This window comes from Cibotium barometz, chromosome 25 (assembly GCF_041138505.1).
Source record: "Cibotium barometz isolate CiBa-2024 chromosome 25, ASM4113850v1, whole genome shotgun sequence".
Lineage (NCBI taxonomy): Eukaryota > Viridiplantae > Streptophyta > Polypodiopsida > Cyatheales > Cibotiaceae > Cibotium > Cibotium barometz.
In genome coordinates this window covers 2,004,258-2,020,938 of record NC_141070.1, presented here as the reverse complement: position 1 = coordinate 2,020,938, position 16,681 = coordinate 2,004,258, and positions in this window count along the sequence as shown.

The window sequence follows — 16,681 nt, the reverse complement described above, 5'->3', positions numbered from 1 at the left end:
TCAAAATATTCTTCCATGGCTTCCACCCATTTCTCCTCAGCCTCGCCTCGGTTCTCCCCTTCTCCTTTGAAGGGTCCTGGCTGAGAGCCTTGCGAACATCAGGGTCAAGCTCGTCATCTTCAGAGAGAGGGTCTGGCTGATGACCACGGTTTCCTCGTCTCATGATTCTGCCAAAATTTATATATTATTAAATTTTTATTTTGATACAATCCACGAGATCCTAAGACTTAAGAGCTTCGGAAAACAATTTCTTAAACAAGACAATGATCTTATTGGAGATCTATGACATATGTCCGATAACAGCTTTTTCTTTCTCAGATCGTCCATAAACAATCACTTATACAACAGGGAATTTTTTTCCAAAAAATATTTCTTTATTTATATATAAGTTGCAATATGTACATAGAGCAGCTCGGCTCCAAAATTCAAAATCTCCTCGAGAGATGCATATGACAACGGTACTGGGCCATAGCCATGCGCCCTGATACAAACGTTCACTTATTACTGACAAGGGAGCTATTATCTTCCACTTAGGAATAAAGCAACTAAGGAGTCTGTAGACTTGACATGAAAGTCTAAAATTTTTAGGCGTCGAATGATATAGAATGACACCAGCACCATTTTCAGTTCTAACAGAATCGTTGCCAATGAGAGGTTTTGCCACAGCATTGCACGCCGGTCACAAGAGGCGTGGACATAGTGCCCTGCAAACCACTTATGTTGTCGTCTCTCCGCTGGGTCAGGAAAATATAAATCCTCGAAATGGCTTGAAAGTCTTGCTCGGCTTGTTCGAGTCGAAGCGGAAGAGATGAGATGCTCAAAAGCGGAAGAGATGAGATGCTCAAAAGCAAATGCGGTCATGTCTTGTGATTGGGTGAGGTCGGTAGTACCGGATAAGTATGGAACTTCCATCTATAATTTCCAATTCAATTTGTAAGTTTTCAATTTTTTTGAAGTTTATTAAACATAATATTAGCAAGTGAAAACATTATTTCTCAAAATTTTAAGCGATTTCTGCCTACTGTTACATAAATTTTACAACAGTGCTCTGATACCAACTGTGAGATCCCGCTACCCCCTCTGCACACCGGATTCCCGGATGGTAGCTGCAGCAGCGGAAGTAGATCTCTCTTGTGTGGGGCAGGGTATCTCACTCGGGGCTTCGCCCTCGAATGTCCGGGCACGAGACTAAGCTGGTGGTCCTTCCAAAAACAAAAACCGGGAAAATTTCCCATGCCTCGAAAGCGGGGACGATTCTACCATTTTTATTTTATTAACAAATTTTTCTAACGAGGTTAAGGTACTACACTAACCTTCATCTGAATAAACCAAATAGAAGGGAAACTATTACAGACTTAACTTGAAGGAATCAACACTTTTTTCCTGATTGAATCAGGCACATCCGTTGATTTATTCTTTAGAGAAGTCTTCAGGATTCTAATTAGCTACTCGATTTCTAAGCGTATACCTAATCAATTTTATTATTAAAACTGTACTGACCCCATCCAGCCCATGGGTTAGCCACCACCCAACCACTGGAATAGTAGAACTGAATAAGTACTCACCCACCCATAATTGAATGCCTTTCTTAACTTTTGCTTTAGAAAACAGATACGCACACACTCCTCTTTAAACTTTAACTTATAAAACAATCTATTGACAAACAATTACAGGTTACACATGTCATAACTCAAAATTTCCATTGAGTCTTTGTTTCTCACAAAACAGTATCACTTTGGACTCTCCGTTGAGACCAGCGAGTCAACAACGAGATCCAGTAACAGATTACAATAAACATTGGTCCATCATATAATATCTTCCTCGACATACGTATGGATGTCCTCGGCACCGTGAGCCTGTGCATCTGCTGGTCAGAACCCTCCAGGATCCTCCTTAGGTATCTTGGCACTTCACTCAGGCACCGCTTCGTCGGCTCTCGTCCATCGTACTGGAAGCGCACCATTTTAACCATACCGAGGCTGGTCAAGACCTGGGCAGGCTTTGCCACGTGAGCTGTCCCTTGAACACTCCCCGCCAGCTGTTGCAACCGAATTCCCTTAGAAAACACATATACCAAATGCTCCCTCCCCAGCATTCTAGCATAAGACAGTCCTTTAAGAAAATAGGGTTTCTATGCAAGTTTTCAGTTTGATTTTCTTTTGAATACAATGAGTATATCTTAATTCCGTATCCCAAGACTTCTAGATCACAGTCTAGATTTCCCCAATCAGAATTCCGTATCCCAAGACTTCTAGATCACAGTCTAGATTTCCCCAATCAGAATTCCTCAAATTTTGAATTCTTGATCCTTAGATCAAAATCAAAGATCTCAACTTAGTTTCAGATTCGGTGGGTGATTTGAGTATAAATTATGGAACTGGTCACATCGTCTTTTCTTCGAAGGAATTACGTCTTGGTCAAAGTCTGATTCAGGTTTTGAGTCCAGAACGGTTCTTCTTGAACTATCTTTATCAAATGGTAACATTTCAATTACTACTTTACTAAATTTAAAACTAATCATTTACCAATATTCATGGGAATTAGTCATAGGATTACGAGAACTCTTATCTTGATATAACAATTCTTTTATGCATCATTTTTTTTTTGCATAAAAATCAATATTAGTGAAAGTAACACTTTTACAATAAAATTTTTTCTTTTATGCATCCTTTTATGCATAAAAATCAATAATAATGAAAGTAACTCTTTTATAATTAAAAAAATTTCCTTTATGCATCCTTTTATGCATAAAAATTAATAACGATAAAAGTAACACTTTTTATAATAAAAAGAAATTTCTTTTATGCATTATTTTATGCATAAAAATCGATAATGATAAAAGTAACAGTTTTATTAAAAAAAATATTCTTTTATGCATACAAATCAATAATGATAAAAGTAACACTTTTATATAAAAAAAATCTTTTATGCATTCAAATCAATAATGATAAAAGTAACACTTTTATAATTTTAAAAAAATATTCTTTTATGCATACTTTCATGCATAAAAGTCAATAATGATAAAAGTAACACTTTTATAATAAATAAAAAATATTCTTTTATGCATACAAATCAATATGATAAAAGTAACACTTTTATAATTAAAACAATATTCTTTTATGCATACTTTCATGCAAAAAAATAAATAATGATAAAAGTAACACTTTCATAATAAAAAAAATTCTTTTATGCATACTTTCATGCATAAAAATCAATAATGATAAAAGTAACACTTTTATAATAAAAAAATATTCTTTTATGCATACTTTTATGCATACAAATCAATAAAGATAAAAGTAACACTTTTATAAAAAAACTATTCTTTTATGCATACAAATCAATAATGATAAAAGTAACACTTTTATAATAAAAAACATACTCTTTTATGCATACAAATCAATAATGATAAAAGTAATGCTTTTATTTAAAAAAATCTTTTATGCATACTTTCATGCATAAAAGTCAATAATGATAAAAGTAACACTTTTATAATTTAAAAAATATTATTTTATGCATACTTTCATGCATAAAATCAATAATGATAAAAGTAACACTCTTATAATAAAAAAAATATTCTTTTATGCATCAAAATCCATTTTGATGAAAGTAACTTTTTCATAATAAAAAAAATTATTCTTTTATGCATAAAAATCTATTTTCATGAAAGTAACATTTTCATAATAAAAAAATTATTCTTTTATGCATATAAAAAAATAATAATCAATATGCATCTTCTATGTATGAAAATGACACTTTTAGAGTATAGAAATAATAGGGATTACTCTTTTAGCATAATAAAAGATAATACTTATTTCCAAAATTTTTGCCATAACCTCCTTTGTATGGATGACCATTTTTCAAATTTTTCTACTTAATTTGTCTTAAAAATTAACTCTAATTAGTTTAAAGTAATCTAGACTAATCAAAATTCACTTATAAAAGAGAAAACATTATAAAAAGTTTAATTCCAACAATTATCACTTAACTAGGATAAAGAAGAGTTGATTCTAAGAGAGAGAGAGAGGGGAAAAGCCTTTCGATCAAGGCATAGCGTCCATTTATCACCTTAAACAATCATAAAAATTAGGAAAGCATAAAAATCAATAAAGAAAATTACAAAATCTCTACTTACATATTTTTTGGGAGCTTTCCTTTGGCTTGATGGTTTGAGGGTTCTACTCTTGTTTGTAACAAGAGTGGCCACACCAATCTTTGGAAGAGGGAAACGTCAAAAACTAGTGAATTATTAATAAATTCACTGTTCTTAGCTTGGGAGGAGTAGAGTAACAGTGCATTAACACTATTATTTTTCAACAAAGGGGGAGGCTTCTATTTATAGGAAAAATTGAGCTCCTAACCAAACAAATTGATTCTAGAGTTTTCCAAATCAGTTTGGTCAACTTTTGACCATTTTTAGGTCAGTTAGAGAGGAGAGATGAAATATCTTAAATTTTTAAGATTTAAAACTCAATTGCACATGTGAAGTAGGCGTCTCATTCATGAGGGGAAAATCCCCATTGTGAGGTGTCAAAAATCCATTTTTTAGCTTTTCCTTTGGTCCTTAGTCCACTCTTCATCTTATGTGAGTATTTACTCATTTTTTGGGGTGATTTTCTTTATTTTTTCTATTTATCTTCTTCATACATTTGGATGAATTTGATTGGCCCTTCAAAACCTTAATTTGAAATTTTTCGAAAATGTAGACCCCTAGGATAAGGCCTCTTGAATAAATTATACTTAATTTCTAATGCACCTTCTTTGAACTTCTATTTCAGGGGAACTTATTTTAATAAGAAGAGATATTTTTTCATCCAAAAATATTTAAAATTTGAATATTCTCTCTCTAGAATATTTTCTCTCTCGAGGCCAAAACAGGTAGAAACAAGATCATTTTATATTTCTGAAGAGGGAATTGATTATAGGAGAAGATGCTGGACATCTTGAGAGGAGGTTGGGGAGGAATCTCACAACAACGCTCACCACCTGTCCACTCAGGGGCCTTTTCAATAGTTCCTAGCTCATAGTACCTGTTAATACAATCACACAAGAAAATCCAAATGGGCTCTCCGTTGAAGATCAGCAAGATCAACCAAAAGATCCATATAAAAGAGCCATGGACTCATCCGTTGAGGACTAGCAAGGTCAATCAATCAGATCCAGGCCCGAATTCAGAAAACAACTCTTAGTCCTTGTTCCAATATCTTCCCTGACACACGTGTGTGTTAAATTTGCAGCAATGTGATGAGCTATGGTGGATCAAATGCTAGAATCAACATCATTAGAAAAGAGATTAGATGATAATTAAGATGGGATTAGTGAGCAATTAACTAATAGCTTAATGTAGAAAATTCATGAATTTTGGCAGCTCTAGTAGGCGGTTTGGCATGCCGAATTGATGGGTTGAATGGTGGGCAAGGTGACTATCTTTGCCTAGAAGCACTTACCCTCATGTTGATCCTGGAGGGAGGTCAAGCCCCTCCACTAGCTGGGGGTGCAGAGAGCTTGTTGAAAAAGAGTAAAAAAAGTGATTATCTCTTAATCCTAATTAGTTAGGTGATTAGCAAGATAATGGGCTCATAAATTTGATGGATAGCCCCTCCACTAGCTGGGGGTGTAGAGAGCTCTTTGAAATAGAGTAAAAAAAGTGATTATCTCTTAATCCTAATTAGCTAGGTGAGTAGCAAGATAATGGGCTCATAAATTGATGGATTCTAGGCTAGGCTCTGATACCATGTTAAATTTGGAGCAATGTGATGAGCTATGGTGGATCAAATGCTAGAATCAACATCATTAGAAAAGAGATTAGATGATAATTAAGATGTGATTAGTGAGCAATTAACTGATAGCTTAATGTAGGCATGGATAATAAAAAACTAACAAATTCTCATTAGGCCAACACCTCAATTTATAGAGTTTATATCCAAGCATCTAATCCCACTAATTACTCCTTGATTCACTCCACCTCTTTTTCTTGATTCTCTCCACCTCTTCCCAGAATATCTCCACACCTCCTAAATCTCCTCATGCTACCCTTTATTCTCTCCCAATAGATACTTCTCACCTTTTCACAGCTTCTCTCACATTTACAGATTCTCTTTTACAGTCTCTTTGCTAAGGGCTTGTTCTTGCACACACCCTTTTCACTTGTATATTTCAACAGTGTGGGTATCTTCGGCGACCCAGAGCCCAAGCACCATATGGTCAGCACCCTCTACGATCCTTTGCAGGAGGTCACCTAGCGCTTCACTCATAGGCCACTTCCTTGGTACCTCATCCACCGTACCAAAAGCTCACCATTTAAATCGAGCCGCTGGTCAAGACCTCGGCCGACCTTGCTACACAAGACGTCCTTCATTGACTCTCCGTCAACTGTTGCAACTTTATCAGTTAGGTCTCCATGACCTCATTCACTCACAAGACGGTCAAAATGCTTCCCCAACATTATTGACATAAAAAAGTTATTTAAAAATAGGTCATAAAATACAATTTCTATAACGAACTGTCATCTTTCCACATTGTTCCACATCCATCCACATTACTTTATCCACATCCAATTTATATATATTCCCATTCTCATCCAATCACATCATTTTCCATCTCATCCAATCACATCATTTTTCATCTCATCCAATCACATCATTTTTCCATTCTCATCCAATTAGATCATTTTCCATCTCATCCAATCACATCATTTTCCATCTCATCACATCGTTCCTCATTTATCCTCATCACATCTCATCCACTCGCATCTACCCATATCCACATCTCATCGCATCACATTATCTACCCCAATCCACATCACATCACATCCATTTCACCTCACATCTCATTCATTCACATCTATCTCGACTCACATCCCATCACATCCCATCACATCCATTTCACCTTCACATCTCATTCATTCACATCTATCCCGATTCACATCCCATCACATCTCATCCATTCACATCACATCTTATCCATTCACATCACATCTCATTCATTCACATCTATCCCGTTTCACATCACATCACATAACATATCATCCATTCACATATATCCCATTTACATGACATCCATTTCATATCCATCACATTCATTCCCATCACATACATTCTATTCACATTACATCACATCCACATCATATCTCATTTATACACATCCATCTAATCATTCACATGTACGATTACCCACATCTATTCATACATTCACATCTATCACTTCATATTCACATCATTTCGCATCTCTTCCAATCATCATATCTCATTCATACACATCCATCCAATCATTCACATGTACGATTACCCACATCTATTCATACTTTCACATCTATCACTTCATATTCACATCATTTCGCATCTCTTTACATCACATCATATCTCATCCCCATTCACATCACATTCACATCCACATCCACATCCCTTTTCATCACATCACATCTCATCCACATCCACATCACATTTACATCCACTTCCCTTTACATCATATCACATCTTGTCCACATCCACATTCACATCCATTTACGTCACATCATATCCTTTCACATCCACATCCACATTCACATCCATTTGCATCACATCACATCCTTTCACATCCACATTCACATCCATTTGCATCACATCACATCCTTTCACATCCACATCCACATTCATTTATATCACATTCTTTCACATACATATCCCCATTCATTTACATCATATTCTTTCGCATACACATCCACATCCATTTACTTCCCATCTCATCCTTTCACATATCCTCTCATCTCATTATTCACATCCACATCCATTTACTTTACATGTCATTCCCATTCATTTTCATCACACCACATCCTATCACATCCCATTCACATCTTATCGCATCCTATTTTCATCTTATCACATCCATTCACATCCTATCGCATCCCATTTACATATTATCACATCCCATTCACATCCTATCGCATCCCATTTACATATTATCACATCCATTCACATCTTATCATATCAAATTTACATCTTATCACATCCTTTCACATCTTATCCCATCCCATTTACATCTTATCAGATCCATTCACACTCCCATTTAGTAGCTTTTTCTAATTTGATACCCGATAATGAGACTTTTTCTGCCAATTGCTTGGCCTAGATAAAGATTCTTTTTTCTCGATGACTATTTCCATATTCCTTCTCAATTCCTCAATTGAATTATATTCAATATTCCTCTTTTGAATTAAAGAATTCATGGGATTTACAAAAATCAATTCTACCCATATTTTCACTTTTGATAAATAAGCATAAATTGAATTATACTAAAAATTCCTCTTCTTCCCATTTAATTTCTTGGATCTCAAATACCATGCGAATTCCTCTTTTTGCATTTAATTATTTGCATTCCAATGTCATGGGAATTCCTCTTTTATCATCAAATATTTCTCATAAAATAAATTCATCTAAAATAAAATACTCATTAATTCAATATGCTAGGAATTTCTCTTTTCCCATTTAAATGATTGAATTCCAAATGTCATAGGAATTTCTCTTTTATCATTTAAATATTTCTCATAGATAAAATAAATTTATCTAAAATTTAAATAAAATATCCATTAATTCCAATATGCTAGGAATTTCTCTTTTCCTTTTAAATGATTGAATTCCAACTGTCATAGGAATTCCTCTTTTATCATTTAAATATTTCTCATAGATAAAATAAATTTATCTAAAATTCATCTTTAAATTTAAATAAATTATCCATTAATTTCAATATGCTAGGAATGTCTCTTTTCCCGTTATGCATAAGAATGAATTATGTATCAATTTTCATAAAAATTTTCGCTGCTATTATTGGTAATTTTTAATTTTTATGAAAAGAATAAGACATAGTAAAGTAATTATGATAGTATAACTATCTTTTAGCCTTAAATCCAATTTACGGATTTATCTCATAATATTACCATATTTTTCAAGCATATAAGTATAAAAACTATTTTCTTAAACCTCTAGCTTCACAAGCCTAGAGTTTGAAGATAATTTCTCCATGAGAAGCATTAATTGAATAGAGAATTGGTCATAGCAATGACCATTCTTTAGGGAGGAGAGAGATAAACATAAAAGCATTCCAATTTAAGCATAAATGTAAAATTTATGTGATTAATCACACTAAAATTCATTAGAGAGTTTCATTTGCATTGAAGAACCGTTCAATTGAATACTTCTCAAGCTTGAGAGGGATTGAGAAGTGAAAAACATTTAGAAGAGTAAGAAAAAGACCATAAAATCACACTTTATCTCTTGTTTTGCTTGATTCTTTACTTCTTTCTTTAAAGAATCAAGCCAAAATCAAAGGTAATCCTTAATCCAATGGTTTTTCTATCTTTCTCAATGGTTATCTTCTTCCCAACCCCTCTAATGCTTAGGAAACTTTCAATTAAATGGTTTTTTCTTGAAATCAAGCTTTCTAATGATTCATAATGTTTAATGGTTTAATACTAATCTTTATGCTTAAATATAGTATTTTTATTAGTAAATCTCTCTTTTTGAAAGATTAATCATCTTTGTGGTTAGATCCTTGTTAGAAGGATGGTTCTTATTGATAAATTCATTATCTTAAACAAAACTCTAGGCTTGACAAGCTAGAGAAAAAGATTAGGTATTTTTATAGTTTTAATCTAGTTAAAAATGATGATTAATTTATTTAAGCTTGTTTATGATTAAGAAAAAACATATTAATTCAATTTAAATTGAAAGAGGGTTATGCTAACATTTTTGGAGAAGAGAGATGGATATTTAAGAATAATAAAGAGATTTAATCGTAATTATGCTTATAATTATGCTATGTATGCATAATAAAATTTTAGTTTAAAAGAGGAGTTCCTATTACATTTCATAATTTTTGGATATTAATTAAAAGGAAGTTGGCTAACCCATGGGCCGGTTAGGCTAGATTGATGGATTCCTGTGATGATAGAGTTAGATATGTTCAAGTTACAATAATTAGAATAAGTCCCACGAAGATTCTTGCTCTGTGGGAAAGAATGAGCAACTGTGCCTCGCTTCTTAAGGGAAAAAAAGCGATGATTTCTATGAACCAAGTGCAAGTCCCTTCCTTGATCTGGCCATGTGACCTACTACGGGTTCAGTCGAAATAGAAAAGCTAGTTGAGGCCTTGACTCGTTAGATAAATTTTTCGTTAAATGATTTTTCTTGGTGGAATCTTTCCGGGCGAGGGAAGTTTTTCCAATCTCGGTTTCGGAGGAGCTGCCGGATTAGTATCTTGTTTGGACATTCGTGGGTGAGGCCCTGAGTGGGAAACCCTGCCCCATGCGTGAGGCTACTGCTTTCGCTGCCCCAGTGCCCCAGAAGGTTGCGCGAAGAGGGCGGGGGTCTCACACTTATGCATGTCAAGGCTTTGTGCACAAGTCTCATGCATGTGGCTTATTCAAAAGCCTCATGCATAAAGCTTATATATAAGCCTCAAGCATAAGGCCTATGCCTATAGCCTAGGTAGCTACTACCGGCATGCCTCGTTAGCTACTTGCATGCATAGGTAGCTACCAACATGCATTGGAAGCTACCGACATGCCTAGGTAGCACCGAGCATGCATTGGAAGCTACCGTCATGCATTGCAAGCTACTGGCATGCCTAGGTAACACCGAAAATGCCTAGCCTAGGTAGCTACCGACATGCTAATGTATAAGCCTATGCATGAGGCTTATGCCTATGGACTAGGTAGCTATTGGCATGCATTGGAAGCTATCTTGAGAGCTGCATAGCTCTCTAAAGGCTACACATATAGGCTTATAGCTAATAGTTAAGCCTTATACATAAGCTTTATACATGAGCCTTATGCATGAGGCTTTGTGCACAAGTCTCATGCTCATTAGGGCCAATTTGGACAAGAAAAGGGCTGTTTAAGGATCTAAAAAGGGGTAACTTTAAAAAGACCATGAAGATCTTACCAAAACTATTCAACATGGGTACTCATTGGATAGAGCTCATGAAGCGCCACCTGTGGACCATTGGAGCGCTAAATTTGGAGTTCATATGTAAAAGTTATGGCTAAAATAGTGCAAAATGTTCCAAAAGTAAGTGAAGGAGATCTTGACACGTGTACAAAAATGCCATACTTCTTGACACGTGGCTCCTCCTTGACCCTTAGATCAAGAATAGAGAAACCCTAAACAGCCCTTTTTTCATCCAAATTGGCCCTAATGTTGTGGCTTATTCATAAGCCTTATGCATAAATCTTGTATATAAACCTTATACATGAGGCTTATGCCTATGGCCTAGGTAGCTACGGGAATGCATTGGAAGCTATCGGCATGCATTGGAAGGTAGTTACCAGCATGCATTGGAAGCTACCGATATGCTAATGTATAGGCCTCGTGCGTGAGGCTTATGCATATTTCTCATGCATATTGCCACCTCTTGAGATATGCATATCTCTCTAAAGGATATGCATCCAGGCTTATGGTAAAGGCCTAAGCCTCATGCATAACCTTTGTACATGAGCCTTTTGCACGAGGCTTTGTACACAAGTCTCATGCATGTGGTTTATTCATAAGCCTCATGCATAAAGATTATGTATAAGACTCATGCATGAGGCTTATGCATATGTTGGCTAATGCATAAGTCTTATGCATGAGGCTTATGCACTAGCCTGATGCATAAGCTTTATGTTCAAGCCTCTTGCATCATACCAATGCATATGATCACCTCTCTTGAGAGAAGCATAGCCTCAAAAGGCTATCCATAGAGCATGGGAAAAATAACAAATCCTAATCTTAAAATCCCTAAAACTTACAAATCCTATAACATGTCGGTGAAGGGGGATTAACACATTCTGAGCGATCGAAACCGAGAAGGAACTATCTCTAAGTAAGCTCAAAAAAATTTCTCGAACAATTATTTCAATGATGATATCAAAACATACATTCTCCATGTTAAATACAAGAAGCCAACGGAGCTCAGCTTCACCATCAAGGAAGCATTAAAAAATATAATCCCCTTGGATTCATTGCCAACCTTGACCTATGCAAGCTAGAAATATATGTCAATTGCATGTCAAAAATGAAATCCTACACCATAAAACAAACAAAATTGCATCCAACACTATAATATAACTCTCACTTGCCGTCATAATCCTCCCGAGTACTCACATAGAAGCAACTATTTACAACTCCATATATTAGCCATAGATTCATTGCAAGAAATAAAAAACCACTATTGTGGAACACCTCAAAAGCTACTACATTTAACCTCAATACACTCTATGCATAAATAGACTACGAGGATTTCAAAGGAACAATCCACGGAAAAACAACCAAAAACCAAAACTTGCTTCCATGTAACACCACAAAGTTGGACTCATTTGTCCTCATAATCTTCTCCATAGGGGATTATAAAGCCAAATCGAACATCAAGGCATATTGTCAAGGCACAATGTGAGACCTATGTCCTGCCCCACCAGTGCTTGGAATAGCTCCATCTTAGATAGAGTATCTTGATGCATGAAGAAATGAGCCCACGCATCTAAATTGAGGACTTGAAGGAACACAAAGTACATGTGTTTGCAAGGTACATAAGTAATGTGTTTGCTTTCCTGCTTTTGAAAGTACTCACAAGCGCAATGAGGGAGATCCAAAATCGTGAACGAATAGCTCACATTCTTGCTTCATGACCCCTCTTTGCTAACATAAAATATGTGTGATTCATTGCACAAGAAGATTGCTTCCTAAACCACTTTAGCCCACTGACAGATTTTTACCCTTCTCAATTTTTTCATCGAACTCCTTTGTCAACTTCTCCCTCCATCGAACTACCTTGTTGTCTCTATATTTACAACATACACTTCTGATGAATGACCTTTGAGTGGTGTGATGATCTCTCTGTTGATTGGTGGTTGAGCTTCCTCTCTCCAACACAAAACCACTTGCATGAAGATCTTCAATCTCAACAATAGTGAGGCTTGTCCCAATGGAACCTGGCCAAACGCCAGGAGGCAGACGAGGTGGCCCAAAGATTGTGGACGTATCCACAGCCCATGAGTGTGTGTTGGTGGAGTTGCACAACCATATAAAAGTCTGAAATGCACCACCGGGGTATCAACAGTAGCGACCCCAAAAACTAGGTGTAAGAACACCCTCATCTGTGGAGTTCCCATAAGGATTAATCAATTCCGCACACCTCACTTTGCTTGCCAAAACACATGGCCATGCTATGTGATTCAATTCTGCAAATATCTCACATGGTCTTGTTGCCATCTGCCTCTACAAAATCCATACTGAATGGTCTTTGTGGTGTACGTGGACCCACCCGTGAATTCAGTCATGTACTCTGTCCTATTACTATCATTGTCAAGAAAAATACTTGGAGTATTTAACCACTTACATTGCACACTACATTGTTCCCTATGAATGCACTGCATTTTAGGAGAGTTAATTCCCACCTCTTCCATTGTTGAATTAGCCAAATCAACAAGATTCTTACCAGAGGATGTGGCAACCTCCCCATAATAGAACTTGTCTCGTATGCCCTCCTCGAGTTGTGGACCAGTTTCCCAAGTGCCTTCCTGTAAGAAATGCATGGTATTTGGAGCTTTGCAAAACTACCAAGGACAAGACTGTACCAACTGCCTCATACAAGGAAATGTGATTTTTGAATCCCACACTTGCTCTCATGCTAGAGTGCTTTACCTTAGCCAAATTTGTTATCGGCAGCACAAACAAGCCGTAATCATTTTGCGTAAGAAGCCATGAACCCTAATGGAAGGCCCCACCATCCCACCATGCTAGCCAAGTTTCTAAGAAAGGAATCCCTCCCTTCACAACATGATTATTGCACTGTTAAGGTCTATGGGGGCTTCTTTCCATTTTCTTCACAAGATCTTGTGGTCCTACCGAGAGGATTCACGCATACATTTCTTTGTATGATTGAGCATGCTTTGCTCCTAGTGGAAAACACAAGATCTCTCCTTACCCTGCATGATATTTTAGCACTGCCATTATACACTTACCGCATAGCTAACCAATTAGCACTAGTCTCGCTGGCCATGAACCCTCTAAACTCTTGAGTTCCAAAGCCACACTTCTTAACCCACTGCATTCAACATATTCCAAGACTCAATCTAGGAATTTCTATCCTCCACCTTGAACTCACATTTCACTATTGTCAATAACTCATGAATGAAAGGGTCGTTTACATGGGCACACATTGTAGACCAGCCTTGAACTTGATGCACGTGGTCAAATTGAATCCACATCTCTTCTAGATTTCCACCTAGATGCATTCTATTCACAAGGTCCAAGCAACTCTTTGGTCCCATAGTGGACATTTTAAATACATGCGGTTGGTGTGATGTCTCTAGTTGATTAGGAAACAAAATGCTATGAATAAATGGATATTTTCATCTATTTTTAAGATCCAACACTACATCCAATCCCTTTGAACTAACCTAACTTACTCTCTTTGCATCCTCTACACACTTTTGAATCTTCCTCTTATCAAAAAGGGGAGTCATTACATCCAGAAGCTCTTTATGTTCTCGGTCTCCAAACTCAACATTATTTGTAACCCCATCACCTAACAACATTTCCATAACAATGTCCCATGCCACAGTAACCCCTAATTGTTTTGGAATAGCAAAAGGATTGAATTGTGCACGCATTGCAATCTTGTCCTCCACATCTTGTAGTTAAGAAATGGTCACTAGGTATGCAGTAGTAAATAATTGCTTGACAAGTCCTAATACACTCAGGCATTTGATCATAATGTTTGCAAGAGAGAACTCCATATTCAGGACCAACAATTCCTACTTGGCATGTTCTTTTAAGTCTTCCTTTTCACTGGGTCAAGTTAGCTCTCATCATTCTTACCAGGTATGGGAAATCAAGATTCATGCATTGCAAATGACTAGCACACCTGCTAAGCATGACGACACCAGAAAAATAATCTGATATGCAAGTAATGTATTCTGTTCAAACATGCCCATCGTGCTATTGATCCATACCTATCATTGTATAACATGCTCCACAAGGAGGAAGCTCAAATGAAATGTATCCATCAAATGTAGAATGAAACTCGTCCACCTACAACACTTATTTTGCACTACACAGGGCAACATGCAAACTACTATGTAATGGTAGGTTCCCTTCTATCAAATCCAACACACTCAAAATAGCAGTATTTTGTGCATGTCCGGCAGTGCCACAATCATCTTCAAGAAAAATCAGAGGTGTTTGTGTTCAAAACTTTATAGGAGAGGAATCAGTATCTACATCAAGAACAAAATCAGCTTCCCCATTTGGAAGTGTTGTTATTTCTATATTCACCTTCACTTCCTAGAGACAACGGCCAAAGCGTAACACAACATCCCACTAACTCAAAGTGTTGAAGAATATCAACAAGCTTTAGATGACAATATCTGGCCTCATTCATAACAACAAGATCTTTTTGAGGCAAACATCCGTAACCAGTAATATGCCTAGCTATACAAAATCTTTCAAAATGGTTGAAATAGAAGAAATCACTTGTTGCAAAAGATCTAGCATTCAAAACTTGGGGGATCATCTTTATATTTCTTATTACTATAACAAACTCTCTAGAATTTTTACAACAATGAAAATAACGATTCTTCATAGGTCGAGTAATTATTTTGGTCTTGAATATTTAGAGTTCAAGGAATTTTAACAGCATCAATAAATGTTTCCTTTAAGCTCATCGAATGAAGGATGTATCAAATATTCTACTATGATTTCCAAGCCAACGAAATCTTAGCAAAATATCAGCTTTAAGTAAATGGGCTTTTTAAAGTCCCACAAAGTGCAATAATTAATATTTGATTTATGCTCATTTAGTAAAGATGGATTTCCCAAACATTAGTTTTTTTGTAATGATTTCCAAAACACGTAATATCACTTTGAGTTCAGCCAGCTAAATTGTAATTTAACTTTTAACTATGCAAATGGCTGACTCTAATTTTGATAAGCATGTAAATTAGACCTAATCACCTTACTTATTGCGTGAGTTATTAGAGTATTTAGTAAAGAATTATTATATTTTGAGTACAGATATGGCCCAAATACCAACACAATCTGGAAAAGGTATGTACATGCAACATTTCTTCATTATAAACAACAAACAATATTTTGCATCTAATGCATTAAAGGTTATTATAATAGGAAATTAAACAGCTCTACTAGACGTGCTCATAATTCTGGATTTGTGTAGTCACAAACTTGCTTCCCCTAACTTCATCATAATTTTATATTTTATATTTTCTCGTATTACCTAAGGCACAAAAAGAGATAGAAAAAGAGAGAGAGAGAGTTACTTGCATGTTTCCCTTCACTACTTACCCTAATCATTGCTTTCCCCAACCTAGAAAGAGCAAACAACGCCGCACAACACCATTGCCTTCTTCTTTGAGGTTTTCTCATAGGAGTTTGCCCATCGACTTCATCCAAGGTTCATAAAGACCTACATGTCTGTAGTAAAGAAGAGCTTCTTCTGGTGGCGAGGACTCAAAAGGGATGTTCTTAATCATGTACGTCAATGCTTAACATGTCAAAGAGTCAAGGTAGAAAGGGTTAAGATGAAAGGAAAACATCATCCCTTAAGACATTCCACAAACGAAAGGACTCAAAAGGGATGTACTTAACCATGTACGTCAATGCTTAACATGTCAAAGAGTCAAGGTAGAAAGGGTTAAGATGAAAGGAAATCATGT